Genomic DNA, 11085 nt, shown 5'->3' on the forward strand with positions numbered 1-11085 from the left:
TAATGGGCCGGCTTCACCTGACTTCACCCAGGCTTTTTTGCGTTTTGGATTCTCGTAATATATCCATTTTTCATCTCCAGTAATTATTCGATGCAAAAAACCTTTTCTTTTTTGTCTTTGAAGCAGCATTTCACAAATGGTTTTTCGACGTTCGATGTCTCTGTCTTTTAATTCATGTGGAACCCAGTTACTAGCTTTTTGAACCATTCCTATTGCTCGCAAACGTTTTGCAACAGTTGATCGATCGACATTTAATGTTGCTGCCAATTCTGATTGTGTTTGACAACAATCTTCAACCAATGATTCTTCCAATTCAGCGTCTTCAAATTTTTTGGGTGGTTTTCTATGTTCTTTGTCCTCAATGTCAAAATCATCGTTTTTAAACCGTCGAAACCATTCTTTGCAAGTTGTACTTGATGGAGCATGCTCACCGTAAATATCCACAAGCAAATGATAAGTTTCCGCTGCACTTTTCCTTGTGCAATAAAACTTCCCGCAAATGATGTTTATTTGGAATAAAACCGACATTTTCAATGCGATAAAAATACTTGTTGTTTACGCTTCAACCGTATGTCACACACTGCGTTTGACAGCTGACACAAAGTACTATCGGATACAAGTATTGACATTTTAATGTACACGCGTAAGCAGTGACACTAGCGAACCTATTGGAAAGGGCGGAGTCATATTCACACACCCAATATAAAAACAATAACAACTACAGAAGTATATACATTTATTATCATGCACAAGACACATGAATACAAGCCTTGTTTAACATACATAAGTAAATTTTAATAGGTTGTTAGTAAAACGATGTCTTCTTCTGAAAAGATATAAACTTGAATATAAATTGTGCCAGTAAAAGTTGAAAGTTGTTAAGTACTTTGCTGAAAAGATATAAATTCGAATATGAATTGTGTCAGTAAATGTTGAAAGCTATTAAGTACTGTTATACCATATATTGGTTCTGTGGTTGTTATGAAGAAAAAACCATCGGTATGCGAAGTCAAGTTAATTTACAATATCTTAATTTCTTAGTATAGACGTCTTAGTTCGACTTTGGCAGATTTATAATCAATAACTTCCGTGAACATTAAGTGAGAGTGAAATTTCTAAATTTTTAGGTAACTTATTAGATTTCAAGTTCCTAGATCAACCATTATACTAGGCTCCGTTCATTAAATATTTATTTCCTACTATCATAAAATTAATTTAATAAAAGTTATTAATCTAACGTATTATAAATTACTTATCGTAAATATACATTTCAATAAATAAATATACATTTAAGATAGACAGTATTGTTAAATTATGTACAAGGTGGCTAGATTATACGGCCCCACTCGTTCCGAGCAGGTAGAGCGGACTAAACTAAATCGAAAAGACCTATACTATTTTGCAATACTCGCAATAATTAACGTGATATTGACGTTTAAAGATAGCCTAATACGCGCGTCCGCCCGACTTACTATTGCCGAAGGTATGGCCCACCGAGCGCATGGCGAGCCGCGAGGAGCGGGGATGGCTTAGCAGGCGCGCCGCACCGTTCAAGCTTAGAAGCTCGCGGCGGTGAGCGGAGTGCTTGCCTCATTCCCCGCGCGATCTTTAAACGTCAATATCACGTTAATTGTAACCTGCTCGAGACGAGTGAGGCCGTACAATCCAGCCACTCTGTATATTATAATATTGATATGACAACCATTATATTTGTATAAATTAATATTGGAATGGCAGTTCTATAAGTAACATAATAAATAATTATCTAAAATTTGTACAAAAAGGTTATTTATAACAAAATTGATTCATTCAACAATAGTACAATAATAACTCAAGTATTTTATATCGCTCTGATTCAAAGCAGCTACATTTGATTTAATCAAAAAATTTCAAACGAAATAATTTAAATATAGATGATTTATATATAATTGAGAGTTAATAAATATAATAAAAAGAGTATAATAATAAATAAATTAATAATATTATGAACAACTGTAAACAATTCTAAGATAAATAAAATTTGTAGAATTTATCTATTATATGTTTTCACCAATTGGGTGTTTTTAATCCTCAATTATATTTTACAAACCTATTATCTGTGTTTATTAAACTATAATATTTTAAAGGAAATATCGATTATATATTAATTAAATATTTTAGATTAGTCCAAAAAATATATATCATCAAATTTTTTTCATTCGTAAATATTATATACAATATATAATTAATAACAAAAATACATTTTCTTTTTTTCAAAGTTTTTTTTAAATCATGAAAATTTTCTAAATGAATTTGTATGGTAATATTAAATTTGGCATAGATACTTTGGTAGAGTACTGTACAATTACTGATCATTTGAGCAATTAATTGGCGTTACAAAAACTAGTAATTAATGTTAGATTGAAAATATGTCTTTAGTTGCATAAATATTTAATACACTAATATTGCGTTCACAAATTGGTAGGGGCAAATATAGAAGATTGAGAAAATTAAATTAAATTATGCATAATCTCTATCAAATTGTATAGAATAATAAAAGGATTTTTCTATTTTATCTTGATATCTGTATGTGCCACGCAAGGATCACGTTATGACGATAAAAGAGTTTCTATTGCGCAGTTTGTTATTGTCTCTCCGTTAATGATCGGATGATCGGAAAATTTAATGTTATCTCTACACCGGTTCAAAACGGAATTTATACTGCGTACTATGGCGCTTGCAGATGTGTACGCTATAGACGCCGCCAAGCAAGATGTAATACGCAGTACCGCCACAAGATGCACTCGTTTTCCGTAAGGAGATAACGCGAATCTCTATAAAGAGACATTTGTAAATGAAATCCGTCACTTTGCTCAGCTCAATCAGAGTCTCTAAGGCCGCTTTTTTTTAAATAGAGTTCTTAATAATTAGCAAAATGCAGGAAACGAGTATGCATTACTTTGTGTAATGCATACTCGTTTCCTGCATTTTGTATCTTGCCGAAGCGCGGATATATAGAAGATATTAGCACAGGAAAATGAATTTTTCAATTAACATACTGAAAAATCACTGAAATTCAACCGAAATTTCTTTGAAATTTTTCTGAAATTCTTACTGAAATTTATTTGAAAATTTTACTGAAATTTTTCTGAAATTTTGTCGAAAATGAATTTTTTAACTAAAAATCGTTGAAATTAAACTGAAATTTTTTTGAAATGTTGAAATTTTGTTGAAAAGTATTCCAAAACGTGGAATAATCTCAGCAACATTTTTCCACCAGTTTTGTATAAACTAAATAAATAAAAATAAATATCGGGCAAAGTAAGAGTCAGCACATTTCTTTAAAATTCATAAAAATGTATATTATAAATAACAGAGGTAAAAATTACATAACGCAAAAATTAGAATGTAAATTAAGAAATGATTAAAAGTTACAAGTTTCGGCTACCGGTTTGAGCCCTCTTCAGACATTAACATAACGAAAAAATTGCAGAACAAAAAACAAAAAAACAATTGTCGCAAAAGATCGCATATCGGAAACAATCACATATCGGGTGAGTCTTGATGTCGAATTAAACGTAGTTTCCGTACGGTTGAACAATCAAATGTATTAAAAATATCTTGGTAAAGTTCTAGTTGATAAAAAGATAAATTAAATTAAAAAACAAAAAAAAACGTATCAAAAAATCTACGCCTAAATGAGATAAAATATCGGAAGTCTAATAAAAAATAATAAAATTGTGTAATAAAAACTCACCAGAATGCGTGTGTAAGAAGTATAAATTAGCGTGTCCAAAAAGGAATGAAAAACATTTAAAATATGTACAGTAAGAAGGAACGTAGATGTGTAAGGCAGACATTATGTGTCGATTATTATGTGCGTTTAGTAGTGCGGATCAACAAAGACTGAGAAAGGAGACAGACTGTTAGTAACGGAAAGTCAAACTTTATTTATGATGGGAATATAAGCCTTGTGGAGGCGATCGGTATCAGTTTGTAAATTGAGACCATTCTTTTGCTTTTTGATATTAAGCATCTCTGAAACCAAACGTCTCCTATAGCAGGGCTCTTCGTCTAAAATTACGACTTCATCCCATTTAAATTCATGATCGAGCTGTCTCCTATGCTCAGTTATGACAGATCGAGCAGGAGTGTTGTATCTAATGTGATTGCGATCCTGGTCTTTAATTTTCTACTCGTCTGTCCCATGTATGACGCGTCACAATCTTTACATAAAATCTTGTAGACCACATTGTTCTTCGATGTATGTGGACAAATATCTTTATGTACTTTGATGTATTTTTTCAATTTATTAGGACTACGTAAAGACACCCTGATGTCGTTTTTATTGAAACGATTGAACTTTTCCGTATGGAGAGGGATGAATGGAACCGTAAGCCAAGAAACAGATTTATTCGCCTCGACCTTGTCAGTCAAATCGCTATGTGTTATGTGTCTATTTTTAATCAAATTTTTTATTTGTAGATTGATTGTGTCAAAAATGAAGAATAATGGATAATCATTGTCTAATAAAATGTTGATAATAAATGTCAAATTCTGTATGTGAAACCTAACGTCTGATAGTAAAAATTTTCTGTCAATCAGCGAAAAAATCGTCTCTCTCTTCTGTGCAATGGGATGGTTAGAATAGAAATTCAAAAACCTCGCTGAAAAGGTCGGCTTACGGTACCAATCAAAACCAAACCTGTTTCCATTAATAGATATAGTAACGTCTAGAAAATTAATTTCATCTCCCCCAAATTCTGAAGTAAATTGTAAACGTGGATGGAATGAATTAAATTGTTCTAATACTAAGTCAATTTTTGAGGGAGCAACCGCAGTACAAATGTCATCCACGTATCTAAAATAAAATGCCACATCCAAGTTCAACGACATCAAGGAAACTGTCTCAAATCTTCTCATCACCAAGTCCGCTATTACAGGATAAAGGAGAGCCTATGGGAGTGCCGAAGTTTTGTTTATAAAATATGTTGTTAAAAGAAAAAAATGTGAATCAAGAGTGAACCTTATTGCTCCCAAAAACTCCTCTTTCGGGAGAGGGCAATCTCTGGAAACAAAAACCCACTGTTCATTGACACAGTCAACAGCTATCTCCATTGGAACATTCGTGAACAAAGATTTCACATCCAGTGAGATTAATTTGTATTCATCTGTAATGTGCAATCTTTTTAATTTTTCAACTAGTTCAAAACTATTTTTTATGTAACTATTCGCTTTGAGAATAGATTTAAATAATATATTGTGTAAGAATGTAGCCAATGGCCACTGAAGCGGACTACCTATCGAAGAGACGATGATCCTTAGAGGGCAATTAGGTTTATGAATTTTCGGCAATCCATAGACTCTCGGAAGTGACCCATCACTACAATATAACGTCCTGTATTTTGTTTCACTAATGTAATTCTTAGTTTTCCATCTGGTGAGCATGGATCTTAAAGCTGTCGTGAGTTTCCTGATGGGATCTTTATTGATCCGAGAATATGTGTCCCCGTCACTCAGCAGAGTGGTCATCCTGTCCATGTAAACCTCTCTGTCTAAAGCGACCGTGACATTGCCCTTGTCTGCGTGTGTGAAAAGGACATTGGCATGTTCCGACAAAAAGACGCGTATATTCGATTCCATTTTTAACAATAGTTTATCAATCGGAGATGTTGTGATTGGAGAGGAAATAATGTTGTTAAGGATTGGAATGGAGTGGTAATCGCGATCCTATTTTCAATCGGCATACTCTCTCTCTTTCTTTTCGGAACAGGACATTACACGATTTTTCTTGTGTATGAAGAAAATTATCGAGGATCTTTGTAGGAAGACAGCGATAAAGTTCGCTCACCATATGGAAAAGAGACCTTCTGTAAAAATCTGTCTGTCTGTACGCGTCATTTAGTTTTAAATGAAGAACTTTTTTAATCATAAGTTTTTTACACTGCGAAAACTTATGATTAGATCTGTGATTATGTAGTTTGATACGCCAGTTACTAATGGTGTTAAGGTGTTGCGGTGTGATATTATTGCTAGCGCATTGTTTCAAAAAACGTATGTGTTGTAAGGAATTCCTAATAATCTTTCTGCGATAACCGATCCATAATTTTAGAAGTTTAACCGCATGGTGACCGTAGTAAATAGAAATAAATTTGAAAAAAGAAAGATGTGTTGTATGCATTGTTACAGCCTGCGTTAAATTAAATTAAATAACAAAACAAAGGACTCTTTCTAAACAAAATAAATAAAAATAAATATCGGGCAAAGTAAGAGTAAACACATTTCTTTAAAATTCATAAAAATGTATTATATATTACAAATAACAGAGGTAAAAATTACATAACGCAAAAATTAGAATGTAAATTAAAAAATGATTAAAAGTTACAAGTTTCGGCAAACCTTGTTATTTAATTTATATAAACTCATAAGGGAAATCGAGGAAAAGCAGAACAGAGAAAATACTGAACGAGACGCAAGAGGCGCCGAGTGTACAGACGCCGTTGGAATTTAATTTCGACAAGCCAAAATCATGGGCAATATGGCTGAAACGTTTCAAGCAATATGTATCAGTCGCGAAACTCGGTACAACCGCGAAAAGCGAAAAAATCGACCTGCTGCTGTATACGATGGAAGAAAAAACAAAAGAGATATTAGCTCAAATAATGCCGAGAAGGCATTCCAAAGAAGAATACGATATTCGAGCGTTATAAATTCAAATCGAGAAGACAGCAAGCGGGTGAAAGTGTTGACTCGTTTATTACAGCATTATACTCGCTGGTGGAGACTTGTGAGTATGGCGCGCTGAAAGAAGAGCAAATTCGAGGTCGGATAGTCATCGGTGTGTGAGACATGCGCACATCAGAGCATCAATTGGCGGCGGATTTGATCATGGAGAAGGCCCTAAGCATGGCTCGACAGGCCGAGGCGCAAGCAAAATAAGGGAAGATATTAAGAAAAGAAAAACTAAACAGAGTTTTTCATCCATGTTCCAAGAAGAACAAAGACGAAAAGAAGAGCAATCAAGAACAGAACGAGCTCAAGAACAAAACACAGAAGAGCAGTGAGAGCTGTGGAAGGTGCAGTAAAGAGAGGTATACGGATTGGAAGAGATGTCCAGCAATCAAGGCGGCGTGTAACAAATGTCGGAAATTTGGTCATTGAGAGAAGATGTACAAAACGAAAAAGATCGCAGAGTCGAAGAGCAGGAGGACAGCGAAGACAGCGATACGTCTCCAATTTTTTTAGGAACGATACGCGAAAGTGCTCAAGACATTAGAGAATTTACCGGATGGGAAAAAATTATCAGTCGCAGTTTAAGGTTAAAATTTAAAAAAATATATAATACAACAACAAAAGCAAAAGCATATGTATTGAATGGGTTAAGACAGAACTTATTAGGTAAACCGGAATTAAAGAAATTTTAAAGCAAAATAAATGCGTTACAATTGGGAAGTATGTCACAAGTACGGCTGCATATAGAATTGGCAAAGATTTTTAAAGGCTTAGAAGCATTTAAAAGAAAGTTGAATTCAGTGAACATTCAGTTTTAAGAAAGAATACAATACCGTATTTCCAGTCCCGCGTACTGTAATTTCCATTATTAAAGAAGCTCAAAATAGAGTTAGTCAAGCTAGTCAGAAAGGGCATTATTGTATCGGTTGACTTTCTCACAGAATGGTATAGTTCAATAGTGGTAATTCCTAAAAAAGGTATTGAGCAAATAAGAATCTGTGGAGATTTTACACAATTAAATATAAGTGTAAAAAGAGCTCATTTTCCAATTCTAAAAGTTAGTGTAACTTTGTCGAATCTAAAAAGCTCCAAAATTTTTTCAAAATTAGATGTGAAAACGGGATTCTATCAAATAAAATTAGAAAAAGAAAATCAATCGTTTACAACTGTAATCACGCCATATGGGAGATATATGTTTACTAGACTGCCGTTTGGTATAAATTGTTCACTAGATTATTTTACACAATGATATACAGATATTCTGCGAGATGTGCCCGAAGTAGAGCTACATACAGATGCTGTATTAACTCACAGTGCGAAGAGCATACCAGAACACTTCGTTTAATTTTAAGTTAATTACAAGACGCAGATATAACGCTTAATAAGAAAAAATGTATTTTCGAGGTAAAGTAGAATTTCTAGGGCATGAAATCTCTGGAGAAGGCATAAGCATTTTGTCAAAGCGGCTGAAGACAATAACGGACTTTCCAGCCCCGACAGACAAGAACTCATGCAATTTTTATAGGTGCAGTAAATTACGTCAGTAAGTTTGTGTCAAATAAATCACATGTATTAGAGCTACTAAATTCATTACTGAAAGATAATATACAGTTCGTATGGCTTGAACAGCAGGAAAGAGCATTCAATAAATTAAAAAAATTACTAAAAACGGCACCTACATTGTTGCATTATGACCACACTAAGAAAATGGTACAAGCAGATGCATCCAGTTATGGATTAGACACAGCGTTAATGCAAATAGCTAAAGACGATAGTCGCGAAATAGTAGCATATGCGTCAATTACATTTAAAGAAGCAGAAAAAAGATATAGCCAGATAGAAAAGGAGGCATTAGTTCTCGCTTTCGCCACGAAATATTTTAAAGATTTTGTAACAGGAGGTAAGAGACAGATCATTAGAGACAGATCATAAACCGTTGTTACAAATTCTGCAGAGTAAACCATTGGATAATTTAACGGTTACAGAGAATCAGGTTAAGATTAATGCGGTATAATTACAAAATAGTTTATGTACTAGATAAATAACTGATTTTAGCGGACTGTTTATCCAGTCAGAGTCAAGAAATCCAGTCAGTGTCAGTGAGTCAAATAGCAAAGACGAGTTGCCTCAAAAGATAGATAGTTATGTAAACTTCGTTATTAGTAGTCTTCCAGCTTCTAAAAGTATGTTAAACAGAATAAAAGGCGAACAAAAAAAAGATTACACGTGTTCGAGACTAAAGGATTATTTTACAGGAAAATGGCCGGATAAGAATAGGTTAGAAGATGGATTATTGCCTTTTTATAATCTTAAAGAAAACATCTCAGTGTGCAAGAATTGGTTGTTATATAATTCAAGGTTGGTCATACCACCGAATTTACAATTAGAAATCTTATCTAAATTACACGATAGTCACGCTGGTATTAATAGATGTAGGGAAATGGCAAAACAATCGGTTGCCGGGTATATAAGTAGTTAGCTAAGAATCTTAGTGGAGAACTGTCCAAATGTATTGAGCAGAAAAAAAATATTAAAGAATCTTTCTGGAAAGAAGATTCCATGGCAAAGGATAGTGATGGGTCTGTTTAAATGCCAAGACAAATGGTATTTACTTTTAACGGATTATTATAATCCGTTATATATATCCGGAATATTATATTTCAAAATTCTTTGAAATTTTAGGCTTGAAATCTCTAGGTAAAAAAACAGTAATTAAGAAATGCAAAAAAGTTTTCGCAAGAGTCGGGATACCAGAGATCGTAAAAATGGATTCAGGAACTCAATTTTTAACAGAGTTTGGACAGTTCGCCAAAGAAGAATACGAGTTTAAACATGTATTCGCCTAAATACTCGCAGAGCAACGGCGAAACGGAATCAGTAAAGGTGGTTAAAAGAATTTTAAAGAAATGTAAAGACGTGCACAATCTTCTATCATAGATCAATACCTTTGGATAATGGTTACTCACCTGCAAAATTGATGTTTTCGAGGAAAGTGCGTTTATTAGTGCCAATGTTACCTGCTAAGTTAGAAATGTTCATAAATCACAAAAAAGTTTCAGTATTTAAAAAAGAAAGAAAAAATTAATTAATTATAATAAAAGGCATCAAGTAAAAATGTCAGATTTAGTAGTAAAAGATAAAGTATGGGTTATAGACAAGCAAATCTATGCGGAAGTTACTGAAGTAAACAAGAACCCAAATTCTTATTGTAAGAACGGTAGTATTCGATGACAATCGAAATCGATAGCACTTAATACATGCACCATATAAGGACAAGGAAGATTTAGCATTAAGTAGAGATGAGTCAGTCCTCTAGAAGAAGAGGTAGAATACGCGAATAGAGAGCGTTCAGAAGGAGAGCAAATGGAAAAAGCGGATCAGAATGTAAAAGAAAAGATGATGATGTCGAGATAGATATAAGTCAGAGACAGTGAACGAATAAGTGCGAGATCCAAAATCAAAACGAGTTGTTAAACTAAATTCTATATATAAGGATTTTGTATTGTAAGCTGTAAAGAATAAATGTATTGGCTTTTTAATAAAAGGGAAAGGGTGTTGTGTGAACGTGCTTTAAAAGCCACTTGGGCAAGTGGTTATGGAGGCGCTCACGAAGGGTGCTGGTGGTAGAGCACTGAGGTGCATTTATAATGGTGAGCCGATCATGGGGATGAGGCCAATAGGTACTGGCTCGAAGTGTACGTGATACACAATATCTTGTTCCCAAGAAATACCACTACAAATATATAATTAAATATATATGTATGATAAATGTATATGTATCAATTAAAAGTCTTAATATGCATTTTATATTGGAGTAATATTAGTTTTTAACATTTTATAATTGTCTTTACCCTATATGTGTGTGTACGTATAATTTTATGATATTTTAATAATTAACGTCTTAATAACATCTTTAACATTAAATAGACATCGTAGAAACGTTATTAATTATTTTAATATATATTATAATATGGCATTCTGCTCCTTAATATGTTATATTGCCACAATATTACTCTGATAAATTGCAGTAATGCTATTGTGACATATCATAAAAATATTACTGTAATATTTCAATGTTATTGATCAATATGTAATATATTGGGTGGATCCATATATTCGTTCGCTTTTTGAAGGCTAAAATGAAACAAGTTTTTTTCATACAAAGGATGAATTTTAATCAATAATATATTCTCCGTTTTTGTTGATGACCTCTTGCCATCTTTCCAACAATTTCATTATTCCGCTCTCATAGAAGGTCTGGGGCTTAGAGGCGAAAAACCGGTCGAGGTACGTTTTCACAGCTGTCTGATCAGCGAACGATTTCCCGTTGAGGGAGTTTTGCAGGGACCGGAACAAGTGATAGTCGGATGGCGC

The 11085-nt window shown here is 33.5% G+C and overlaps 1 protein-coding gene across 1 annotated transcript in view; it reads left to right on the forward strand.

The window, feature by feature from the left end:
* The window catches only part of LOC108746497 (uncharacterized protein MG328-like), a 64474-nt gene that overhangs the window by 52403 nt on the left and 986 nt on the right, over positions 1-11085 (forward strand). The window lies entirely within an intron of this gene.

The sequence above is a fragment of the Trachymyrmex septentrionalis genome, unplaced genomic scaffold (genome assembly GCF_001594115.1).
Source record: "Trachymyrmex septentrionalis isolate Tsep2-gDNA-1 unplaced genomic scaffold, Tsep1.0 scaffold173, whole genome shotgun sequence".
Lineage (NCBI taxonomy): Eukaryota > Metazoa > Arthropoda > Insecta > Hymenoptera > Formicidae > Trachymyrmex > Trachymyrmex septentrionalis.